This window comes from Bos taurus, chromosome 1 (genome assembly GCF_002263795.3).
Source record: "Bos taurus isolate L1 Dominette 01449 registration number 42190680 breed Hereford chromosome 1, ARS-UCD2.0, whole genome shotgun sequence".
NCBI classification, from domain to species: domain Eukaryota; kingdom Metazoa; phylum Chordata; class Mammalia; order Artiodactyla; family Bovidae; genus Bos; species Bos taurus.
The window spans coordinates 105988673-106014604 of NC_037328.1; the positions used below are offsets into that span (position 1 = coordinate 105988673).

Sequence of the window (25932 nt, forward strand, 5' to 3'; positions counted from 1 at the left end):
TTATTAGGCCTGTGGATGTGGGTGATAGAGACCATGACATATAGTTACAAGTTTTCACAAAGATTTATGTCAGTTTACCCATAATCACATGTTTCTTAAATTTGGCAAAATTTCAGCAATAGTACATTGGAAAGATGAAAACTTTAAGATAACATGTTACCCTAAGAAAAGCTATTGCTTGTAAATTGTGTTTTATGTACCTCGGTTCAATAAAAGACTAATTCAGTAAAGAACTTTGCATATATCAAAAATTCCATAAGGGGGCAACATGGTGCCATCACATATTTCACATTAAAAAGAAAAAAAAACTATTTTACATTTTTTAAAAAAACCCTCTTTAACTGCAAAAATTTCCAGAACCACAACCACAGCTTACTCCAAAAATAATATGCTAAGAATTGATTTTAAGAATTACTGCCAGGAATTCCAAGTTCTATGAAACCTTCCCAATGGCAATCAGAGCTATGTATCAGAAGAATAAAAGAATATTAAGAACTGAAGTTATACCTTGGGCAAGTTATACCTCTTTGGGTCTACATGTTCTTATTTATAAAATGGGGCTAATCCCACCTGCTTACTAGAGAGTAAAGTGAGTGAAAGTCATTCAGTCATGTCCAACTCTTTGTGACCCCATGGACTATGCAGTTCATGAAATTCTCCAGGCCAGAATACTGGAGTGGGTAGCCTTCCCCTTCTCCAGGGGATCTTCCCAACTCAGGGATCAAACCCAGGTCTCCTGCATTGCAGGCAGATTCTTTACTGCTGAGCTATCAGGGAAGCCACTGATAGCTTACTAGGGAGGGCTGGAAGAAATTCCCAATGTAACACTCTGTTGCCATGTAAGATTTGATTAAAAATCTTGCCTGGAAAATCCCATGGATGGAGGAGCCTGGTAGGCTGCAGTCCATGGGGTTGCAAAGAGTCGGACAGGACTGAGCAACTTCACTTTCACTTTTCACTTTCATGCATTGGAGAAGGAAATGGCAACCCACTCCAGTGTTCTTGCCTGGAGAATACCAGGGACGGGGGAGCCTGGTGGGCTGCCGTCTATGGGGTCACACAGAGTCAGACACGACTGAAGTGACTTAGCAGCAGCAGGTTAATTCAAGTAGATGGTAGCATCACCTGCTTGCTTCCAAGATTCTCAAGATGACCTAAACCCAGAAGCATAAAGCAGGAGATGCTATGCTATGCTAAGTCACTTCAGTCGTGTCCGACTCTGTGCGACCCCTTAGACAGCAGCCCACCAGGCTCCCCCGTCCGTGGGATTTTCCAGGCAAGAGTACTGGAGTGGGGTGCCATTGCCTTCTCCGAAAGCAGGAGATAACCTCCTACAATTTCTTGATATAAAGGAAACCAAGGTCCTTCCTCAAATCCAATTTGCCCCCGACAGGGATTAGGGGCCACCTGGAAACATGGCTCAGAACCAGTGGCACCTAAGTGAACGAGCTCCATCAGGGCTTGGGGGTTTTCCACTGGGCCACAAGTAACAAGTAGCCAGTAACTGTAGATTGTAGACCTGTCACAGATTAAATTTATGCATTTAAAACTGCTCTTGAGATTATCATACTAAATGAAATCAGAAATAGAAAGACAAATACATTACATCACTTATATGTGGAATCTAAAATACAACACAAATGAACTTATTATCTACAAAACAGAAAGAAGCAGACTCAAAGATATAGAGAATGGACATGAGGTGTCCAGGGGGAGGGTGGGGCAACATGGGTTGCTGAGTGGGGGAAGGATCGATTGGGAGTTTGGAGAAGGACATGGCAACCCACTCCAGTATTCTTGCCTGGAAAATCCCATGGACAGAGGAGCCTGGCAGGCTACAGTCTGTGGGGTCACAGAGTCAGACACGACTGAGCAACTCCAATGTCACTTTCTTTCTTTTGAGACAAAACTCGTACATATAGAATGAAAAAACAACAAGGTCCTACTGTGTAGCATAGAGAACTGTATTTAATATCCTGTGATAAGCCATATGGAAAAGAATATTAAAAATGTGTATATCAATATATGTAAAACTGAATCACTTAGCTGTAAAACAGAAACTAATACAACATTGTAAATCAACAGTACATCAATTAAAAAAAATTTTAAACAAAAAATAAAAATGGCCCTTGATTAACATTTTTGAAGATAAGTTTACAGACTTTCATGAAATGATGTGCCAAGTAGGTTGACTTGATTTACTCGCCTGCTTTTCACGTTGAAGGTAGAAACTTTAGGTGTTGAAGGCCAGGGCAATACCGACTGATGCTAATGATTCAACCATGAATACCTTGCTTTGCACATCATATTTAAGAAAACTAACTTTGAATACTGCCTTACTGTTTGTGATTTTATGTAAACATATTGCTTTGAAAGTGAAAGTGTCAGTCACTCAGTCGTATCCGACTCTTTGTGACCCCATGGACTGTAGCCCGCCAGGCTCCTGTGTCCATGGAATTCTCTAGGCAAGAATATTGGAGTGGGTAGCCATTCCCTTTCCAGGGGATCTTCCTGACCCAGGGGTTGAACCCAGGTCTCCTGCACTGCAGGCAGAGTCTTTACCATCTGAGCCATCAGGGAATCTTGCTTTACAGTTTAGGATTTTATGTACGTGTTTATCTCTAGAACTAATTCTGAAAGCATTTTGAAATTCCAAGGTGCCTTGCATATGTGAGGGCAGTTTCTTTCACCCATCTCAAAATGAGAGTACTAAAAATCAAATGAGTCCAACATCTTGGAGATTCCCACCAAATCCCTTGGTAACCAGATGTAAGTCATCAGTCAGGGTCCCTGAAGAATTGATAGGGTGAGACTAGGTTATTCAGCCTAAATCATAATATGAATTTTCAGAGGGGGTCCCTGGGAGATAAAAATCTGTTTAGCATTTTCCACAGATGTTATATATTTTAGAGACAGGGATGGAAAACATCTCATTCCAGAAAATTCATCAGTTGGTGAAGAAAAAGGGCTTCCCAGATGGCTCTAATGGTAAAGAATCTGCCTGCCAATGCAGGAAACATAAGAGATATGGGTTCCACCACTGGGTTGGGAAGATCCCCCGGAGGAGGGAATGGTAACCCACTCCAGTATTCTTGCCTGGAGAATCCCCATGAACAAAGGAGCCTGGTGGGCTACAGTTCATAGGGTTGCAAAGAGTTGGACACAACTGAAGCAACTTAGCTTGCACACAAGCATGCATAAGGAAGAAAAAAATATATAACCTTTAGTCAGAGTTATAATAGGCCCAACCCTTGAGGGAAAAAAAAAAAAAAAAACCAGAGCATGTGTTCATCCATCTACTGAGTCATTATTTGCACATTCAAAACTTGCAGGTATCAAATGTACATATTTGCTTTGAAAAGAATTTTTGGAGCTGGAAAATGTTCTATTCCTGGTGACAACTTTGCCATCTCCTAACTTTTGTTCTACCATAAGTAAACATTTCTCAAGAGAAATTTTAATTCTTACAACTTTAAGGGTTCTTACTATTGTGCTTAAAAAAAAAAAAAAAAAAAACATGGAAAAAACAAAAGAATTTTGCGCCTCTAGGTCCCACCCTCCTCCATAAAGCTTCACTTTAGTTTTGATTCTGAGTGCTGACCCTCCGGCAAGGTGCAAAAGAAAGTTCTCGAGGAGCAGTGAGAGAAGGCAAAGCAGAAAAAGGAAAGTAGGATACAGCAAAGGGAAAATGTTCTATTTGTATTCAAAGAAAATCCTGTGACTATGGTGTTGTGATTGAAAAGAGCTACCCTTTGGGCAGGAGATATAAAGGCACAGGGTATAATACATATGAGTGCTATTTGGGGAAGAGTTCAGAGAATATTTGAAATCAGAGTTGTCCTAGACCCATGTTTTGTCTTTGGAGTTAACAAATTCTTTTGCTAGTCTCTGTGGTGTGTGGCTTCAGAAAGTCTTAGCACCATCTACAGCCTTCTTCACTTAGGCTACACACACACACACACACACACAAACATACATATGTTAAAACGATAGCCAGATTTCTCCAAACACTGGGGTATCTTAATGCACACTGACATTTTAGGACTGGTTTTTGTATTTAAATGAGGTTTTTGACCCTGCAATACCTGCTGAGCCAGTCATGCCCCTGTAAGGCATCCTGGTCCCCTGTATGGGAAAGCTGGTTATTATCCCTGGTTCATGTCTTCAAGCTGTCAACCTGGGGACCTCTGTGCTAGCTTACACTGGGATTTTCACCCAGCTGATTCCCCTCCATGACATTATTTGGAACATTTCTGAGTGTGTTTCATCATCTGCCATTCTGCAAGCCTGAGAACAGAGAACACCAGGATTGCCCAAAGGGATTCAACACTTGTAGGAACTTGAAACATGAAACATGCCATCAGCATCATCCCTCCCAATCTTGACCATCACTCTGAGTCTGTTGCTCCCTTTTTCATGGCCCTAACCCTACACCTCAGCATCAGGGACAGCCCTCCACATCTGAGTCCCACCTCCTGATTCATGCCAGGGGACCCATGGAGAAGCTAGAGTTAGCATCTTTGGTGGGCATCTCCACCGTGGTATTTGCTGTGTTGGAGAATAAATTCAAAGATACACAAGACACATCCCACACCTTTAAGCTGATAACCATCAAGTGTCAAAGGTAATCTCTCAAGTTAACAAAATGTTCTCATACCACATCCTCAGGCATGAGGAAGTGTTATAAAACAACTAGATTGTCAAGGATGTAGATAGGTTTTATGTCTTTTGTGATGTAGGTTTTAGGCCTTGTAGATAAGCCCCAAAAGGAGGTTAGGTGAGAGTGGGAAGATTTTCAATACCAAGGAAAGAAATTCAGCTGGACTTGCTGGATTATTGATAAAGGTTTTTAGGTAAGAGGTAGTATAAATGATATGTGAATTGGTAATACTACCCTATAGACAGCCTGCCAGGATATTTGCAGGGGGAAGTGTCTGAAAGCAGAAAGGCCAACTGGAAGGCTAGTGTAATTCTCTATCAGGGAAAGCACCAGAGTCTGAGCCAGAGAAAGAAAAATTAAGAAATAGGAAGGCTTTGCAAAGGAAGAAGCCGCAGGATAGGACACAGAATGGATAAATGCAGTGTAAGTCAAATTTCAACCACGAGTTCCAGAGAGAGAATTGAGTGATACAACAACCAGAAATCCTCTTTGAGTTAATGTAAATCTGTCCCTATGGCACCAAGAACCTGTGGTTCCCCAAATGGAAATCACGGTGGCCTTAGAAGTGAATCCTACTTTCCCCAGTTGTTCATTTAACTAGAATTTATTTAGTACTTCCTATGTGCTAGGCACTGGGCTTCCCAGGTAACTCAGTGGTAAAGAATTCACCTGTCAATGCAAGAGAAGCAGGAGCTGCAGGTTTGATCCCTGAGCTGGGAAGATGCCCTGGAGAAGAAAATGGCAACCCATTCCAGTGTTCTTGCCCAGAGAATCCCATGGACAGAGGAACCTGGTGGGTTACAGTCTATGCAGTAGCAAAGTGTCAGACACAACTGGGCGGCTAAGCACACGTGTGCGTGTGTGCACACACACACACAGGAGCTAGGCTTTAAGAAACCAAAAATAACGAAATAAGCTCCAGACTCCCTAGGTGTTCATCACCCAGTTCCATGCCTTACAGGTAATTATTTTGGTTTTCTCATCCCTAAAACATATTAATTGAACAGCCACTCAATTTTCATTCATGATTTCCCCCATAACCAATTATTATGCAACTATCTGTGTTGTTGGGTGTTGTCATTATAGACATGCCTGAACCAGCTAAGTCTGCTCCTGCCCCTAAAAAGGGCTCTAAAAAAGCTGTGACCAAGGCCCAGAAGAAGGACGGCAAGAAGCGCAAGCACAGCCGCAAGGAGAGCTACTCCGTGTAGCAAGTCCATCCGGACACCAGCATCTCATCCAAGGCCATGGGAATCATGAACTCCTTCGTCAACGACATTTTCGAGCGCATCGCTGGGGAGGCATCGCGCCTGGCGCACTACAACAAGCACTCGACTATCACATCCAGGGAGATCCAGACCGCCGTACACTTGCTGCTACCTGGGGAGCTGACCAAGCACGCCATGTCCGAGGGCACTAAGGCTGTAACTAAGTATACCAGCTCCAAGTACATATAATATGCCTAGCCGCTGTTAACGGAGAAGGCAATGGCACCCCAGTCCAGTACTCTTGCCTGGAAAATCCCATGGACGGAGGCCCTGGTGGGCTGTAGTCCATGGAGTCACTAAAAGTCGGACATGACTGAGCGACTTCACTTTTCACTTTTTCATTGTTTGAATGCATGTTCTCCTTGAGGTATCACTAGCCACTGCTAGTGAATAATAATATGTGAATTATTGATTATGCTCCTCTTTCTAGCTGCATTGTCAAAGAGAACACACAGCTGAAAAAAATCATCATTTTAAATGGAATATCAAACACCACAGAGAACCAGAGGCAATGGATCTACTCAGCTTTTAGCAAAAAGTATCCTTGCCCATGATTTGTCAGATGGAATTCTGTGCACCACTAGGAGGATGGGCCGTACGCTACACTGTCCTCAGAGCCAAAGGACATATGATTCTGGAGCATTTATTTTATTTGAATATCTGGGGTAATTTATTGATTTGAAATAGTTTATATTAAAACACTTACACCAAAACATTATGCAGTAGAACATAAATCTTGCATAAAATTTTCATTTTAATCAAAGATTAAAAATAATTTAGTGCTGGCCTGTTTGGGAGCATGTGAAAGGATTGAGGGAGCAGAGAGAGTAAAGTAAATATACTGGCTCTTAATGCTCTCCAGGGAAACATTTTGGAACACTGATGGACATGTCCAGCACAGCCCAATGGCTCGTATGCTTTAGGATGAAAAACAATCCCGGACCACTCAGTGAGACCCAAAACAGACACACTGGGTATCAGTATGTTTTTAAAATTCCTTTCCTTTTCCTCTATTTTTACTTTCAGTAGAGCTCATATGTGCTTTATAATTCTGATCCTACTGGCTACCTATTTTCAGTTCAGTTCAGTCTCTCAGTCATGTCCAACTCTTTGCGACCCATGGACGGCAGCACACCAGGCTTCCCTGTCCATCACCAACTCCCGGAGCTTACTCAAATTCATGTCCATCACGTCAGTTATGCCATCCAACATCTCGTTCTCTGTCGTCCCCTTATCCTCCCGCCTTCAATCTTTCCCAACATCAGTGTCTTTTCAAATGAGTCACTTCTCATCAGGTGGCCAAAGTATTAGAGTTTCAGCTTCAGCATCAGTCCTTCCAATGAATATTCAGGACTGATTTCCTTTAGGATGGAACTGGTTGGATCTCCTTGCAGTCCAAGGGACTCTCAAGAGTCTTCTCCAACACCACAGTTCAAAAGCATCAGTTCTTCAGCACTCAGCTTTCTTCAGAGTCCAACTCTCACATCCATACATGACTACTGGAAAAACCATAGCCTTGAGTAGATGGACTTTTGATGACAAAGTAATGTCTCTGCTTTTTAATATGCTGTCTTGATTGGTCATAGCTTTTCTTCCAAGGAGCAAGTGTCTTTTAATTTCATGGCTGCAATCACCATCTGCAGTGATTTTGGAGCCCAAGAAAATAAAGTCTGTCACTGCTTCCATTGTTTCTCCCATTTATTTGCCATGAAGTGATGGGACCAGATGCCATGATCTTCATTTTCTGACTGTTGAGCTTTAAGCCAACTTTTTCACTCTCCTCTTTCACTTTCATCAAGAGGCTCTTTAGTTCCTCTTCACTTTCTGCCATAAGGGTGATGTCATCTGCGTAGCTAAGATTATTGAAATCTCTCCTGGCAATCTTGATTCTAGCTTATGCTTCATCCAGCCTGGCATTTCACATGATGTACTCTGCATATAAGTTAAATAAGCACAGTGACAATATACAGCCTTGACGTACTCCTTTCCCAATTTGGAACAAGTCCATTGTTTCATGTCCGGTTCTGACTGTTGCTTCTTGACCTGCATATAGATTTCTCAGGAGCAGGTAAGGTGGTCTGGTATGCCCATCTCTTGAAGAATTTTCCAGTTTGTTGTGATCCACACAGTCATGGACTTGACAATTCCATGAAATCAAAGAGCAAGCTATGAACAGAATGACTGCATTAGAGCTGACAGCAGTATGCATGCGTGCTAAGTTGTTTCAGTCGTGCCCCACTCTTTGCGACCCCACGGACTATAGCTCGCCAGGCTCCTCTGTCCATGGGATCCTCCAGGCAAGCATACTGGAACGGGTTTCCATTCCCTTCTCCAGAGCATCTTCCCAACTCAGGGATCAAACTCACATCTTTTACATCTCCTGCATTGGCAGGCGGGTTCTTTACCACTACTCCCACCTGGGAAGCCCCAACAGTGTTATATATGAGGTAAATACTTGTGAAGATGGATACCATTATCTGCATATCACAGGCCACCCCCCTCACCATCCATGAACAAGTGATGTGTCCTAACTAAAATGTCAGCAGCTCAAATTCAAGGTTTGTATATATTGTCTGCTTTTGGTTTCACCCCACCTCTCAAGGTCTTTAAAAAATTTAATAGCCCAAATTCTCTGCCCCTCTAAAATGTCTGTGTAAATCTTGACACAAAGGAAGTCATCTCCATAGTAACCATGGATGAATCTAGATGGGAGAGTGATTTTGTTTCTCTTCAACTGAAATGAGACAATCTGGTTCAAACTGTATGATTTTTGATGCTAGAGATGATGGATTCAAACTATTAAACACAAAATTATTGAAATCTGTCCTCTGTGGCATTTAAGTAAAGTGGGCATAGGATTTTTCCCAGAGTTTAGCAATTCTTGTGTCTGATTTCTGGGCCCTTTTGCAGCTGACTGAGCTTGGGTGTAACAGCAGGGTGACTTCCACAGGCAAAGCTATAGAATCTCACAGCTTAGAAAGACTCTTAATGAGGTCCAGAGCAAAGCAGGCCTGCATCCCCATGCAGAAGTGTTCACAGGGTATGGGCAGCCCTGTGATAACTGGAGGAGAGAGGGAAGATGGCAACAGTCAACAGTGCTCTCACTGAACAGAAACAGCAAAGCACTGATGGAAGTAGGGGGCTCAGCAGACTGGTTTCCCCCCAGACAACAGTGCTACCTCCCACCCCTCTATTTGGAGGCACAATTTTGGGACGTTTTACACTTCCTGGAGAAGCAAGGTGTGGGAAAAGGTGAACTGCCCCCTTGGCTCTCTGGGGAATTTAACTTGCCTAGTCCCCACTCAGGTGCACGTGGATCCAGCTGCAGCCAGGAGCCACAGTCCCAGAGCCTGACTCCATCCCGCCCTGCCCCAGCACATCTGACAGCCACTCAGGGGCTTACAGGGCAAGCAGGTCCCCAGGAACAGGAGGCTCCTTCAGCTCCAGGAGGAGAGGAACTGTGGGTAGGAATGACTAGCTGACTTTAGTTGAAAACTTTAATATTGATAACTATAAATATTTAGCTATATAGTATATAGTATATGGCTGCTTTCAACCTGCTGAATTTTATCAAGCATCAGTAATCAATTTCCAAGAAATATTATCAGGGAAACATATTAAACCAAAGACCAGTGATGGGATCAGCAAAAGCCAGAATGTGACCACTCTACAGGACAAATAAACAGATTGCAAGGAAGAGGAAAGCAGAGGCTGGAGAAACAAAGACTTCTGAAACCACTCAGGCAGCGACACTGCTAAATGGACACTTGCTGGGATGGAGTAAGCTGACTGTAACATCATTCATGAGACAGTTGGAGTGATTTAAATACCTACTGGATATTTGGCTAATCTAAGAAGTTATTGCTAATTTTTTAACATGTGGTAATGGTGTTGAAGCTCCAATACTTTGGCCATCTGATGCAAAGAGCCAACTCATTGGAAAAGCCCCTGATGCTGAGAAAGATTGAAGGCAGGAGGAAAAGAGGCTGACAGAGGATGAGATGGTTAGATGGCATCACTGACTCAATGGACATGAGTTTGAGCAAACTCAAGGAGATAGTGAAGGACAGGGAAGCCTGGAGTGCTGCAGTCCACAGGATCAAAAAGAGTCAGATATGACTTAGTGACTGCGACTGAACAACAACAATGGTCTTGAAGTCACATTTTAAAAACAGTCTTTCATATTTTAGAAATATACAATGAAATACTAATGAATGATGTGATGTGATAGCTGGGATTTGCTTCAAGATTATCTATTGTCAGGGGAAAGAAAACATGATTAGATAGAGAAGAAACAAGTCTGGCCAGGAGTTGACCCCTGTTGAAGCCAGAACAGCATATGAGGGTTCATGAGAATATTCTTCCTAGTTTTCATAGTTTTTTCTCCTCCCAGCCTGCCTGCCTTTCTCCCTTCCTTCCTTTTAAGCATATCTATACACTAGACTGGAAGAAGAATAGAAGTATTTTGGACCAAATGTTTTTCCATGTTAAATGGGGACATTATTTATACCAAAACATTTACTATATCAAGACAGTGTATGCTGCTGCTGCTGCTAAGTCACTTCAGTCGTGTCCGACTCTGTGCAACCCCAGAGATGGCAGCCCACCAGGCTCCCCCGTCCCTGGGATTCTCCAGGCAAGAACACTGGAGTGGGTTGCCATTTCCTTCTCCAATGCGTGAAAGTGAAAAGTGAAAGTGAAGTCGCTCAGTCGTGTCCGACTCTTTGAGACCCCATGGACGGCAGCCTACCAGGCTCCTCCATCCATAGGATTTTCCAGGCAAGAGTACTGGAGTGGGGTGCCATTGCCTTCTCCGAAGACAGTGTATAAGGGAAAGCAATTCTGAATCCAGAATGAGCTTTCAATCTCACCTTACCAGCTGGGTGACCTTGAGCAAATCATTAAACCTTGCAGAACCACACTGACAATTTTCTCACTTGTCAAACCATAATAAAACCACTCTGTTTGCTTTGTTGTAAAAGTCTGCAAGAATGTTTGAAAAGTGCCAGGAATAGGATAGGTTCTCAGTACACCGAAGTTACAACAATTGATCAGAGACACCAGTATTCCCATCATTTTTGCAAAGATGTAAATTTTTCAAGCAAAAACAGAAGACATCATTCTTGATTTGGAAACTTTCACATTTTACCATTTAATTAGCAATTTTCTTGGGTTTGCTTTTAATGTAAATTTCTTCCTTTAATCTGAGATAACATCCCTAGAAAACAGCAAGCAATTTAAAGTTCAATATTAAATGTAGGTCCGATAATAAAATAGTCTTAGGTTATTAAATTTTACCTGATTCTCACACCAGCTTCTGGCGAAATAGTTTCTGTGTGTGTATTTATCTGTAAGCATATCCTTGTGTCAGGATTTTTGAAATCCATCAGCTCTTGTGAGTTTAATAATGTGAAAGAAAGGAGTAAAGGAGGAATGCTACCATCAGCACCACATACACCACTATCCCTCCTGGAATATGGGAGACGCTCCATTGGAGCTCTGTTTGCTTTGTTTCCCTCACCTCTTTGCATCCTAATCACTCCCCTCTCTCTCCTGCACCTTCAGTTTTTCCTTCACTACTAGGTCATTGCCTTGAGCATAAAATATGCCTTAATAGTCACCTATTTAAGAAAAAAAATCTCTCCCTTGACCTTTTGTCCCCATTCAGCTTTCGCCCCATCCCTCAGCTCTTTACAGCAGCGCCTTAAAAGATGGACAAATCCTCCCTTTCCATTCTCTCTCCAACCACTCTAACCATCTTTCTTTCCCCCTGTGCCCATGAAACAACTCTTATCAAAGACCTTCAGCAAACATAGCGGTCAGTTCTTTGTCCTCATCCAACTGCATTTTGACACAGCCTTCCACACTCATCTTCACAAATCACTTTCTTCTCTTAGCATCCATGGTCCCTCACTCCAAGTTCTCCAGTTCCAACTTTTACTTCTGTGCCCAGCTGCTAATTATAGAAGCCCAGGAATCAAGATTGCCAGGAGAAATATCAATAACCTCAGATATGCAGATGACACCACCCTTATGGCAGAAAGTGAAGAGGAACTAAAAAGCCTCTTGATGAAAGTGAGAGTGAAAAAGTTGGCTTAAGGCTCAACATTCAGAAAATGAAGATCATGGCATCTGGTCCCATCACTTCATGAAAAATAGATGGGGAAACAGTGGAAACAGTGGCAGACTTTATTTTGGGGGGCTCCAAAATCACTGCAGATGGTGACTGCAGCCATGAAATTAAAAGATGCTTACTCCTTGGAAGGAAAGTTATGACCTACCTAGATAGCATATTCAAAAGCAGAGACATTACTTTGCCAACAAAGGTCCGCCTAGTCAAGGCTATGGTTTTTCCAGTGGTCATGTATGGATGTGAGAGTTGGACTGTGAAGAAAGCTGAGTGCTGAAAAACTGATGCTTTTGAACTGTGGTGTTGGTGAAGACTCTTGCAAGTCCCTTGGACTGCAAGGTAATCCAACCAGTCCATTCTAAAGGAGATCAGCCCTGGGTGTTCTTTGGAAGGAATGATGCTAAAGCTGAAACTCCAGTACTTTGGCCACCTCATGCAGAGTTGACTCATTGGAAAAGATTCTGATGCTGGGAGGGATTGGGGACAGGAGGAAAAGGGGATGACAGAGGATGAGATTGCTGGATGGCATCACTGACTCAGTGGACGTGAGGTTGAGTGAACTTCAGGAGATGGTGATGGACAGGGAGGCCTGGCGTGCTGCAATTCATGGGGTTACAAAGAGTCGGACACAACTGAGCGACTGAACTGAACTGAGGACTAAGTCTTCAGTTCTTTTATCTTCCACCCCACTCTACCCCACCATAGATGTCATCAAGGCCCATGATTTTAGATGATATCTATTCACTGAAGACAATCATATTTTCATTTTCAGCCCTGACTTCTCTAACTAAGCTCTGGGCCATAAATACTATTATTTAACCAACATTCACATTTGGGTGTCTAATTGGCATTTCAAAGCTAACATTTCCAAATGGGATCCCAAATTTTCCCTTAATAATTGCACCTCTTTATGTTCATGTTGGGAAAAGAGATTATCTGTAGTTTTGTAGATGTCCTTTTAAAGATGTTTGGGTTCTATAAATCATTCAACAGACATTATATTATAGACACTGAGCTGAGAGCTGAAGATACCAAGAGGGATGAGATAGAACGTCCACCATCAAGAAGTTCGATACAGAATAAAAATGTAGCTAAATGCCCTGGCTTTGACATGTACCTAAACTTTGACATGTGGCTTTAACATGTGCCTGGCTTTGATAGTTGCCTAAACTTGGCAACTTCTTGCCTTTGGTTTCCTCATCTCTAAGGTGATAATGGGCTTCCCCCAGTGGCTCACTTGGTAAAGAATGCCTGTCAATGAAGGAGAGACAAGAGACACGAGTTTGATCCCTGGGTTGGGAAGATCCCCTGGAGAAGGAAGTAGCAATCCACTCCAGTATTCTTACTTGGACAATTCCATGGACAGAGGAGCCTGGTGGTCTACAATCCATGGGGTCACAAAGAGTCAGACACAACTGAGTGCATATGCACACATAAGGTGATAGTAATAAAAATAATAATTATACTTTTCTAATGTGACTGTTATGAGAAAATAATAAAGCAATAAAAACACAAGTGATTATGTCAGTACCTGGCACATTAAAAAAAGCACTAAATATATGTCACCTCTTAAATAAGTGGTTGAAATTGCATGCCTCTCATCACCTGAAACTCAAAGTGTCTTTTCCTTTATGCCTGGAAGGGAGATAAATATATAAATAAATAGGAAATTATGCAATATACTTGAAAAGCAACACAAAAAATGATGTAAATTCTGAAAGAAAATGTTCTCCAACAAAATGCCCAAACCAAACAATTGTCATATAACCATACACTGCATGGGATGTCTTTTTTCTCTGTCCTATGCTCCCTTTTTTCATCTTTGTCTGATGGTCATCTCTTTCCTCTCAAGTATTCTTCATGAAAAAGGCACCCAACTTTTAGAGGCATATTCATTCTTTCTCCCTCCTACACACAGGGGATCTGTTACATTATAAAGCTGAGCGAGCAGAACCACTGTGTTTAAATGCCAATTATGGAAAACCATAAATGAAGCCTATCATTCAGTTTCCTGCAGAAACACTTTGCTTTGATTCCCAGACTATTAGGACTGGTTTCCTTTAGAAGCATGGCCTTAGGAATACAGAGGGAAAGTGTAAAGGTAAGCACCAGGAAGCAAGGCTGCTCTTCAGAGCCGCAGGTCCTCATTGGATCACTTGAGATCAGCTTTTTACAGTCCTGCTTGAAAACATTTCAGTAATGTCATGATAATAAAGCATTGCCCTACGATGCAGGAGACCTGGGTTTGGTCCCTGGGTCAGAAAGATCCCCTGGAGAAGAAAATGGCAACCCACTCCAGTATTAAGAATTCTATGGACAGAGGAACCTGTCAGGCTACAGTCCATGGGGTCGCAGAGTCAAACATGACTGAGTGACTAACACTTTCACTTTTCAATGTCATGAACTGTCTGAAATTTCCTCAGATGCTCTTACTCACCAAGCTAATCATCCAACCTTAGGTTTTTCTAAGACACCTCCCAATTTTTGCTATGACCATAATTTAATGTATCCTACTGTTAAGATATAATATATCAAATTTTCTCATAATTTGTAATGTTTTACTGGATGGCACACTTAACCTCAAACTACATAGTACACAGATAAATTTTTTCATTGAAATCTTTGCATCCACATAAAGCACTGGAAAACTGAACCCATCAAATTTCACATCAGTCCTGAGGTGTGTGCTCTTTAAGGGTCATAAGCGAAGAGATGGAGACCCAGAGACATTGCTGAATCCATAACACACCAGGAATGGGGGTGATGGAGCCTGAGGGTAAAATGCTTCCCCCTTTTGTTTTTTCTTCAAGATTTCTTTACCTGTACAGCCTAATCAGCTTCCTGAACAAGGGGCATCATCCTGAAGATGTCTGCATTCTTCTTAAGAAGGGATAAGAAAAAAGTGTCTTCATGGCACGTAATTAGCTATATTCATTTTCCCAGCTCTCTTAAAGCCAACAAATTCCTCTGTGTCCTTCTTTGCTTTATTTTCATGAGGACTTTATTGACAAGCAAAGTTTCTTGCTTCTATTCAGAGTCTATAAATTATGAATTAGCATCTTCAAAGATAAAGGGGAGGATAAGTGCTTCCATACATGGAAATTCCACAGCAAAGTCAACAGCACATTATTAGTGCTCCCTGAAAAAAAAAAAGGAAAGTGAAGTCACTCAGTCGTATCCCACTCTTTGCGACCCCATGGACTGTAGCCTACCAGGCTCCTCTGTCTATGGGATTTTCCAGGCAATAGTACTGGAGTGCGTTGCCATTTCATTCTACAGGGGATCTTCCCTGACTCAGGGATTGAACCCAGGTCTCCCACATTGTAGACTGATGCTTTACCATCTGAGCCACTAGGGAAGTCCTCCCTGAAGACCACCCTTAATACAGCACAGAAAGAGCCAGTTCTGTGTCAGAAACTTCTCACTGGAACCTGGGAGGGAAGCATTAAACTATTAATACCTCTTTCCAGATGGAGAAACAGACTCAAATGAAGAAGATCTACAGATGGAGTTGCTTAGACTCCCTCAGCCAGTGTATGGCCAAGCTGGGACTTAAAAGAGGCTTCTCCTACTCTGTGCCCATGCTTTTCCCCTTTTGTACTCTGGAAGACAAAGCTTGTCTCTTAGAGCATCTTTGGAACATCTGAACAAATCTGAAGATCCGTACCCTAACCCAGTTCCACCCAGATCCCCTGTTCTGCTTCAACCCTTGGACCAGCCTCAGACACTCGTTGGCTCAAATGTCCCTGGTGGTACAGCGGATAAGAATTCACTTGCCAATTGAACATGGGTTCAATCCTTGGTCCAGGAATATTCCACATGCCACAGAGCAACTAAGCCCATGTATGAGCCACAACTACAGAGTCCAAACTCTGGAGCCCTCGAGCCATAACTACTGAGCTGATGTGCTGCAGCTACTGAAGCCTGCATGCCTAGAGCCTACGCTCCATTACAGGAGAAGCCACCACAATGAGAAACCCATGCATAGCAATGAAGAGTAGCCCCAGCTCACCACAACTAGAGAAAGCCCACACGCAGCAACAAAGACCTAGTACAACAAATTTCACAGTTGTTTACCAAAATATTAGTCCTCTATATGTCACTAATTAGGGCTTCCCCAATGGCTAAGTGGGTAAGGAATCTACTTGCAATGCAGGAAACACAGGAGACACTGATTCCATCCCTGTGTGGGGAAGATCTGCTAGAGAAGGAAAGGGCAACCCACTCCAGTATTCTTGCCTAGAAAATCCTATGCAAAGAGGAGCCTAGTGGGCTACAGTTTATAGGGTTGCAAAGAATCAGGTACAATTGAGTGACTAAGTACGACATCACTAATTGGTTGAATAACCTCATTTGAGTGACTAGCTGTAGCTCCCAAAAATGCATTTAACTGAGGTTACTTTCTTTTATTATCCAAAGTTTATGATTGGATCTGAACATAGCGATTCTTCAGAAAAGCAAATAGCATAAAAATAAAGCAACACTAAGTTTAGAAATAATGAGTCATATTCTAATAACAAAGTGGCATATGGGCCATTCCACAGCATATACACATTTCCTCTATATCAGACTCCCTAGATTTCCATAGGGAAGAGAAGCTGCTATTTAAAATTTAGCTCAAGAAAAGCAAGCAGCAATAAAAAGAATAATACCATTTGTATTGAATATATCAGCCTCTTCCAAAATGTTCCTGTTTCTGCTCACAACTGCCCTGCAAAGCAGAAATTAGTCCCATTTCAGAGATAAGAATATCAAGGCCCAGGAGTGACTAAATTACTTGCCAGAAGATGCATACCAAGAAATCGAATTGATGTGTGTCTGACTCTATAGCTTTTTTACTCTATCCTGACAGATTACATGTATTTCCCAGTTGTACTTACTATACTAATTAGCTATCTCTTCAGTTGTAGGTAATTTTCTTATTACACAACAGTCATAATATAATTTGTTGTTGTTTATTCACTAAGATGTGTCTGACTCTTTGTGACCCCATGGACTATAGCCCACAAGGCTCCACCATCCATGGGACTTCCCAGGCAAGAATACTGGAATGGGTTGCCATTTCCTTCTCCAGGGAATTTTGTCAATCCAGAGATGAAATCTAGGTCTCCTGCATTGGTAGGCAAATTCTTTACCACTGAACCACTGGGAAGCCCCTGTGATAATAGTAATATCTAAAGTTTATTGAGTATTTATCAAGTGTCAGGAATTTAACATGTAGAATGAAGCAGGGGAAAGGCTAATAGAGTTCTGCCATGAGAACGCACTGGTCATAGCAAACAGCCTCTTCCAACAACACAAGAGAAGACTCTACACATGGACATCATCAGATGGTCGACACCAAAATCAGATTGATTATATTCTTTGCAGCCAAAGATGGAGAAGCTCTATACAGTAAGCAAAAACAATATCGGGAACTGATGTGGCTCAGATCAAAAACTCCTGATTGCCAAATTCAGACTGAAACTGAAGAAAGTGGAGAAAACGACTAGACCATTCAGGTATGACCTAAATCAAATCCCTTATGACTATACAGTGGAAGTGAGAAATAGATTTAAGGGACTAGATCTGATAGACACAGTGCCAGATGAACTATGGATGGAGGTTCAAGACATTGTACAGGAGACAGAAATCAAAACCATCCTCAAGAAAAAGAAATGCAAAAAAGCAAAATGGCTGTCTGAGGAGGCCTGACAAATAGCTGTGAAAAGAAGAGAAGTGAAAAGCAAAAGAGAAAAGGAAAGATATACCCATTTGAATGCAGAATTCCAAAGAATAGCAAGGAGAGATAAGAAAGACTTCCTCATCGATCAATGCAAAGAAATAGAGGAAAACAATAGAATGGGAAAGACTAGAGATTTCTTCAAGAAAATTAGAGCTACCAAGGGAATATTCCATGCAAAGATGGGCTCAATAAAGGACAGAAATGGTAGGGACCTAACAGAAGCAGAAGATATTAAGGAGAGGTGGCAAGAATACACAGAAGAACTGTACAAAAAAGATCTTCACAACCCAGATAATCACTATGGTGCAATCACTCACCTAGAGCCAGATTTTCTGGAATGTGAAGTCAAGTGGGCCTTAGGAAGCATCACTACAAACAAAGCTAGTGGAAGTGATGGAATACCAGTTGAGCTATTTCAAATCCTGAAAGATGATGCTGTGAAAGTGCTGTACTCAATATGCCAGCAAATTTGGAAAACTCAGCAGTGGCCACAGGACTGGAAAAGGTCAGTTTTCATTCCAATCCCAAAGAAAGGCAATGCCAAAGAATGATCAAACTTCCGCACAAGTGCACTCATCTCACATGTTAGTAAAGTAATGCTCAAAATTCTCCAAGCCAGGCTTCAGCAATACGTGAATCGTGAACTTCCAGATGTTCAAGCTGGTTTTAGAAAAGGCAGAGGAACCAGAGACCAAATTGCCAACATCTGCTAGATCATCAAAAAAGCAAGAGAGTTCCAGAAAACATCTATTTCTGCTTTATTGACTATGCCAAAGCCTTTGACTGTGTGGATCACAATAAACTGTGGAAAATTCTGAAAGAGATGGGAATACCAGACCACCTGATCTGCCTCTTGAGAAACCTGTATGCAGGTCAGGAAGCAACAGTTAGAACTGGACATGGAACAACAGACTGGTTCCAAATAGGAAAAGGAGTATGTCAAGGCTCTATATTGCCACCCTGTTTGTTTAACTTATATGCAGAGTACATCATGAGAAACACTGGGCTGGATGAAGCACAAGCTGGAATCAAGATTGCTGGGAGAAATATCAATAACCTCATATATACAGATGACACCACCTTTATGGCAGAAAGTGAAAGAACTAAAGAGCCTCTTGATGAAAGTGAGGAAGAGAGTGAAAAAGTGGGCTTAAAGCTCAACATTCAGACAATTAAGATCATGGCATCCGGTCCCATCACTTCATGGCAAATAGATGGGGAAACAGTGGCTGACTTTTTTTCTGGGCTCCAAAATCACTGCAGATGGTGATTTCAGCCATGAAATTAAAAGACGCTTACTCCTTGGAAGGAAAGTTATAACCAACCTAGACAGCATATTAAAAAGCAAAGACATTACTTTGCTAACATAGGTCCATCTAGTCAAGGTTATGGTTTTTCCAGTGGTCATGTATGGATGTGAGAGTTGGACTATAAAGAAAGCTGAGCACCAAAGAATTGATGCTTTTGAACTGTGGTGTTGGAGAAGACTCTTGAGAGTCCCTTGGACTGCAAGGAGATCCAACCAGTTCATCCTAAAAGAGATCAGTCCTGGGTACACATTGGAAGGACTGATGTTGAAGCAGAAACTCCAATACTTTGGCCACCTGATGTGAAGAGCTGACTCATTGAAAAAGACCCTGATGCTGGGAAAGATTGAGGGCAGGAGGAGAAGGGGACAACAGAGGATGAGATGGTTGGATGGCATCACCGACTAGATGGACATGGGTTTGGGTGGACTCCGGGAGTAGGTGATGGACAGGGAGGCCTGGAGTGCTGTGGTTCATGGGGTCCCAAAGAGTCGGACACAACTGAGTGACTGAACTGAACTGAACTCATGAAATGCTTCAGTTTAGTTCAGTTCGGTCGCTCAGTCGTTTCCCATTCTTTGCAACCCCTTGGACTGCAGCACGCTAGGCCTCCCTGTCCATCACCAACTCCTCTGTTTTCCTGTTTCTTTGCACTGATCACTGAGGAAGGCTTTCTTATCTCTCTTTGCTATTCTTTGGAACTCTGCATTCAAATGGGTATATCTTTCCTTTTCTCTTTTGCTTTTCACTTCTCTTCTTTTCACAGCTATTTGTCAGGCCCCCTCAGACAGCCATTTTGCTTTTATGCATTTATTTTTCTTGGGGATGGTCTTGCTCCTTGTCTCCTATACAATGTCACAAACCTCCACCCATCATTCATCACCCATATCAGATCTAGTCCCTTAAATCTATTTCTCACTTCCACTGTATAATTGTTAGGGATTTGATTTAGGTCATACCTGAATGGTCTAGTAGTTTTCCCTACTTTCTTCCACTTAAGTCTGAATTTGGTGATAAGGAGTTCATGATCTGAGCCACAGTCAGCTCCCAGTCTTGGTTTAGCTGACTGCATAGAGCTTCTCCATCTTTGGCTGCAAAGAATATAATAAATATGATTTCGGTGCTGACCATCTGGTGATGTCCATGTGTAGAGTCTTTTCTTGTGTTGTGGAAGAGGGTGTTTGCTATGACCAGTTCGTTCTCATGGCAGAACTCTATTAGCCTTTGCCCTGCTTCATTCTGTACTCCAAGGCCAAATTTCCCTGTTACTCCAGGTGTTTCTTGACTTCCTACTTTTGCATTCCAGTCCCCTATAATGAAAAGGACAACTTTTTTAGATGTTAATTTCTGTAGGTCTTCATAGAATTGTTCAACTTCAGCTTCTTCAGCATTACTGGTAGGGGCAGAGACTTGGATTACCATGATATTAAATGGTTTGCCTTGGAAATGAACAGAGATCTTTGTGTCGTTTTTGAGACGGGCATCCAGGTACTGCATTTCAGACTCTCATTGACTATGATGGCTACTCCATTTCTTCTAAGGGTTTCTTGCCCACAGTAGTAGATATAATGGTCTTCTGAGTTAAATTCACCCTTTCCAGTCCATTTTAGTTCACTGATTCCTAAAATGAATGCTTAAACCTAGCAAAAGGTAGACATTATTCAGATCAGATCAGATCAGTCGCTCAGTCATGTCCGACTCTTTGTGACCCCATGAATTGCAGCATGCCAGGCCTCCCTGTCCATCACCAACCAGCCCGATTTACAAATGAAGAAACTGACCAAGAGGAAGTAAGGGACTTTCCTAAGGTCATACATGGAGCAAGCAACAGAACCAGCATTTGTGCCCAAATAGCCTAGAAGGCCATATGATCAGCCCAGCCATTGCGGTGTCTTTTCTCAATGGGTGGCTTACTTTCGAGAAACCCAAAGTGCCAGGCATTACACAATAGGGCTCAAAACCTTATTTCAGAAAGGAGTGGAACATTCCCAACTTCTCTAGGAAAGGTCAACAACCAGAAGCTAGTTCAAGATTGTGAAATAACATCCATCTTCAACCATTCCTGTCTAACTCATAGTAGCATCTGGGGCTATCAGTTTATCTGTAGTAAATTCAAAGATGACAGAACTTTACAAATCCTGAAAAAGCCATAATGTCAGGGCATAACTTCATCATAACTGACCAAATCCTACAAATTTTCATTCATCTAGTCCAATGATCCATCCCAAAGCTTCCAAAGCACAAGTCAGATTCTCAAAGCAATAGCTCAGTGTGCAGCAATAGGAGTAGAAGGCAGGGAAAAGAGAAACTGTAAGCTTCAGGAAAAAAAAAAAAAGAAAACAAGCATTGCTGATACTCTCCTTCAGCTTCTTCTTTCTACAGAAGTACTGATCTAAGGCTCATATCCCTATTACAGGGTTCTCAGATTTTAGCATGGATATGAACCAGTGGGACCAGGGGGAAGTTCCAAGTCCTGGGGTGAGTCTCATGCTCCTGGTCTAAAGCCCACACTTTGAAAGACACCGCCCTATAGATATTAATCCCCTCCCAAGCCTCTGCTTAAATAGCTCCAACCACAAAAGACACTGAAGTGAGATTAACACTGCCCACTCAACAAAGCAGGAGGTCATAATTTTACTTACTCACCAAGTAGAGGAAATGCTACCAAATGTTAAAGTTGAAAAATACCTTATAATAATAAATTCTTAATATATCTATTTCTGAAAAACAAACAACAAAAGTTTCTATATTTCACTAAAAAAATAAAAGGTCACATTTTTAAAATAATTACCAGAAATCCCAAGTCAAAATTGTCCGTATGCAATGTTTATGCCTGGTCAGAAGAAAACCCTTGAAGATCCAGAGGCTAATGCACAGGTTCTGAGTAAATGTTGACAGCCAGAGTCTCAGTTGAGCTCATTTAGCTTAACAAGTCTCTACGTCCAGTTCACAGTGAGAAGCAGAGAACAATAAAATTCTATAATTCTTTTCCATTAGTCTCCAGACTTTCTCTGCTCAAAATGATAAAGGATGAGCAATGGTCAATAGTGTAATAGACATAACCCAGAGCTGCCTGCTTATTAGAGCTTACTATAGTGACACAGAATTAAGTGGCACTTTTTGCGTTTTTCTGGGGTTATTTTGGAGAGATCCTTCTTCTCAGGTTTAACACCAATTTACCAAATCCTAGGCTGAAGAGGGCCTTAGAAATATTTTGGTTTAACTTCTCATCAGCTTGTGTTATAAGAATCTTCCCTACAATACTCTTGGGAGATCTAAGTATGACAGTTGTCAAAAAGGTGAAGACAGAGATCTTCAAGACATCTCTCATTCGGGGCAACTTTACCTGGCTCCCTGACCTATTCTTCAATGATAGGATTGTTGTTTAAAATAAATCCTTCAACACAGAGAGTGAGAGAAAAATATCATGACCCCATATTGAGAGAAAAATATAGTTATGTTGTTTTTTACCTAAAAAGATATGGAAAGAAAACTTCAAATAAACAAGGAAAAAAATAAAAATAAATAAATAAATCCTTCAAAACTATGGTATCTAAAACAGGCTTGATCAATTAATTTACCATCACAGAAATAATACTCCGTGAAGGGAGGAAATCAGCCTGTGTCTGTCACCAGCTGAATACCAGAGTGGACATTCAGTTCAGTTTAGTCGCTCAGTCATGTCCAACTCTTTGCCACCCCATGGACTGCAGCACGCCAGGCTTCCCTGTCTATCACCAACTCCTGGAGCTTGCTCAGATTCATGTCCATTGAGTCAGTGGTGCCATCCAACCATCTTATCCTCTGTCATCCCTTTCTCCTTCTGCCTTCAATCTTTCCCAGCATCAGGGTCTTTTCCAATGAGTCAGTTCTTCACATCAGGTGGCCAAAGTAACAGTGAACATTAGTTGGATAAATTAATGAGTGAATGAGACCATCATAGGTCTTCATAGCTCTAATAACATTTTGTAACTTTCCAGAATAACTCAAATGACTTGTTCTATTGCTGAGGATCCCACAATCCTTAGCTTGAGTTTGAAATCATAAGGAACTGTGTTTTCTACACAAAACACTTACTACTGATGCCAAAAGGGCATTTTGAAATAGAGAAAACTTAAAGTGTGTTAAGCCATGGATGAAAGTATGAAACATTAGTTTAAATTAGTGTAGTAACTTTTTTGAATTTTTAATTTTAGTTGGATTCTAACAAGGCTCTCTGTATATATGAACATGAAATCTACTCAGGAGGAAAACTCAAGCCTTAGTTAACCCATTTAACTTTAGATTGTAATTTTGTCACTTAAAAAAGCTTCCACTGTCAACTTCACTATTAGGAAGAAAACAAATAACCACTAAGTACCTGCTATGTGGTGGGAAAGACTCTTATAAGCATCATCTTATTCAGCATGTCAATAGGCACTAATTTTCAGATAGCCAAGTAATCTAGATATCCAGATATCTATTGAAACCAACAGTAAGTGAATCAGGCACATTTTGTGTTTAAATTAAATGGCCCAACAGCTAAGTTGAAAACTAAATTTCTAACACCTAACATCTGCCTTGTATATGTGTTAAGTGACAAAAACTGGAGAAAATAAACATTAGCTTTAGGAGATAAGAATAGGAAAAATGTTTCCCAGTCAGGCCAGAATACTATTTGAGATAGCTAGAGACAACAGGCATTTCAAGGATGGTGATTACTTTCTCATGGACCAAAAAAAGGGCGGCAGGGGGAAGTCAACCATAAGGGCTGCAAACGACATTTTAAAAGGATTTAGCAAGGGTAGAGATGGTCATCCCATCATTCGTAAGAGGTCCAGGAAGTAAAAAATCTCCCGTTATACAGTAATGTTTACTAGGATGGTTAAAAGTCAGTGGCCGTAAACCAGAACTGGAGTCTTCAGTGTCAAAGATCTTGTTTGGAAAAGTTTATAGTTCTCCCTTAAGAATGCCTCTGTTTGTTGTTGTTGTTGTTTTAATGAGCTTCAGTCTTGTTTAAAACTACGAGGTTTTACAATTGTCTTGAAATCTGCTAAGACAAAAAAACCTTGCTCTATGCCTCCATGAAAAGCAATGTTTACATTATCTGTAGCTTTCTTGTAAAAAGATTTGAAACTGGCAAGTGTTGGATTTTCAGTTTTGTTTTTCACCTTTAAAATTACTTTGACTATGCTGGATCCCTTGCATTTTCATGTGGATTTTAGAAACAGCTTGTCAATTTCTGTGAAAAAGGTGGCTAAGTTTTCAATAGGATTGCTATCCCTCTCTACCGATTGAATCTGTAGATCAATTTGGGGAGTATGCCATCTTAACAAAATTAAGTCTTCTGATCCATGGACATCAGATGCCTTTCCATTTATTTGAATTTGGAAAATTTCATTGAATTTGGAAAATAAATTTTCTTATTTGAATCAGGAAAACCATGATTTTTGCAGGCCAGGAGAAGCACATACTGCAAGATGTTATCTAGGAATACCTGACTACTTGTAAAGCCAATCACTGAGCTAAAAAAAAATTAAAAGTAAAAGCCATGATGAAAGAAAAATTCCATTATAGAAGATTTGGGGGAAATGCACCATTACTGAGACACAGTGACACAAACCACTATATTGTTTCAGAGTAAAGAATGAAATCCTGAAGCAGAAAAAAAAAAATTATCTTAATATATTTTTCAAAAGTAAAGAGAGATTCCCAGTGCTCATTTTGTTTCAGCTATTGTTCTACCCCATAATTGCTCCTTCCTTTGTCATTATTGATTTCAAAATCAGTAGGAGGGCTGCACATTTATTCATTTGTTTATCCCTCAAATGCCTGCAGAGAGAGGGACAAAGGAGGTAAGGAGGGTGTCTTCTTGCCTCTGCAGCTTCTAAACTTAGAGGCAACCTCAGAGCCAAATGCCTCCAAAGGGAGGACACAAATACTAATATATTGCTGACTGAAAAGATTTGTCCTGCTTATGAACATCAAAGAACAAAAATCTGTGCTCCAAGATCCTTTACAGCTTCAGAGCTACCATCAGTTCCTACCATGAGTCCAGATTCACAGTTCTACTCTTTGCTTCCCCAAAATCAGGTCCTTTCTTGTTGAATTCAATGAGCCTAACCCTGGTGCTACTCTTTTGGGACCTGAAATAGCCGTAGCCCTTAGAAGGATTTATGTTTTGATTTGTAGTTTCCAAAGGCCTCTCAGACTTTTGAGTACACCCTCCACAAAATCGTGTGACACGTGAATAGTCACTGCAGTTAAAATAACTTTCACTCTTATAACCTGGAATTGATTATACATTATTCACATAAACAGTTTGAGGGAAATGCCTAGATAACCAAAAACTTTTTAAAGATTACCTCTTATTTACTAAATAGGGCACTTCCTAATTAAGCAACTTGCTCTTTCATTCTAACCTCAAATTCAGAAGTCAGGCCTGTGGCTTAGCACAGTTATAAACTTCATGAACTGCTAGAATGATCTGAACATAGTAGAACTAAAAATATTACACCCATATAGGCCAACGGTCTATTTCATGGCCTTCATTAAGTGTTTAGAACTTCATTAGAACTGGACATGGAAAAACAGACTGGTTCCAAATGGGGAATGGAGTACGTCAAGGCTGTATACTGTCATCCTGTTTATATGTAGAGTATTTATTTAACTTATATGCAGAGTACATAATGCAAAATGCCGGGCTGGATGAAGCACAAGCTGGAATCAAGATTGCCGGGAGAAGTATCAGTAACCTCAGATATGTAGATGACACCACCCTTATGGCAGAAAGTGAAGAGGAACTAAAGAGCCTCTTGATGAAAGTGATAGAGGAGAGTGAAAAAGTTGGCTTAAAGCTCAAC

General features: G+C 41.2%; 1 pseudogene; it reads left to right on the forward strand.

Moving 5' to 3' along the window:
• Positions 1-5630: 5630 nt before the first annotated feature.
• LOC112447001 (uncharacterized) overlaps positions 5631-25932 on the forward strand; it is a 32729-nt pseudogene continuing 12427 nt past the window's right edge.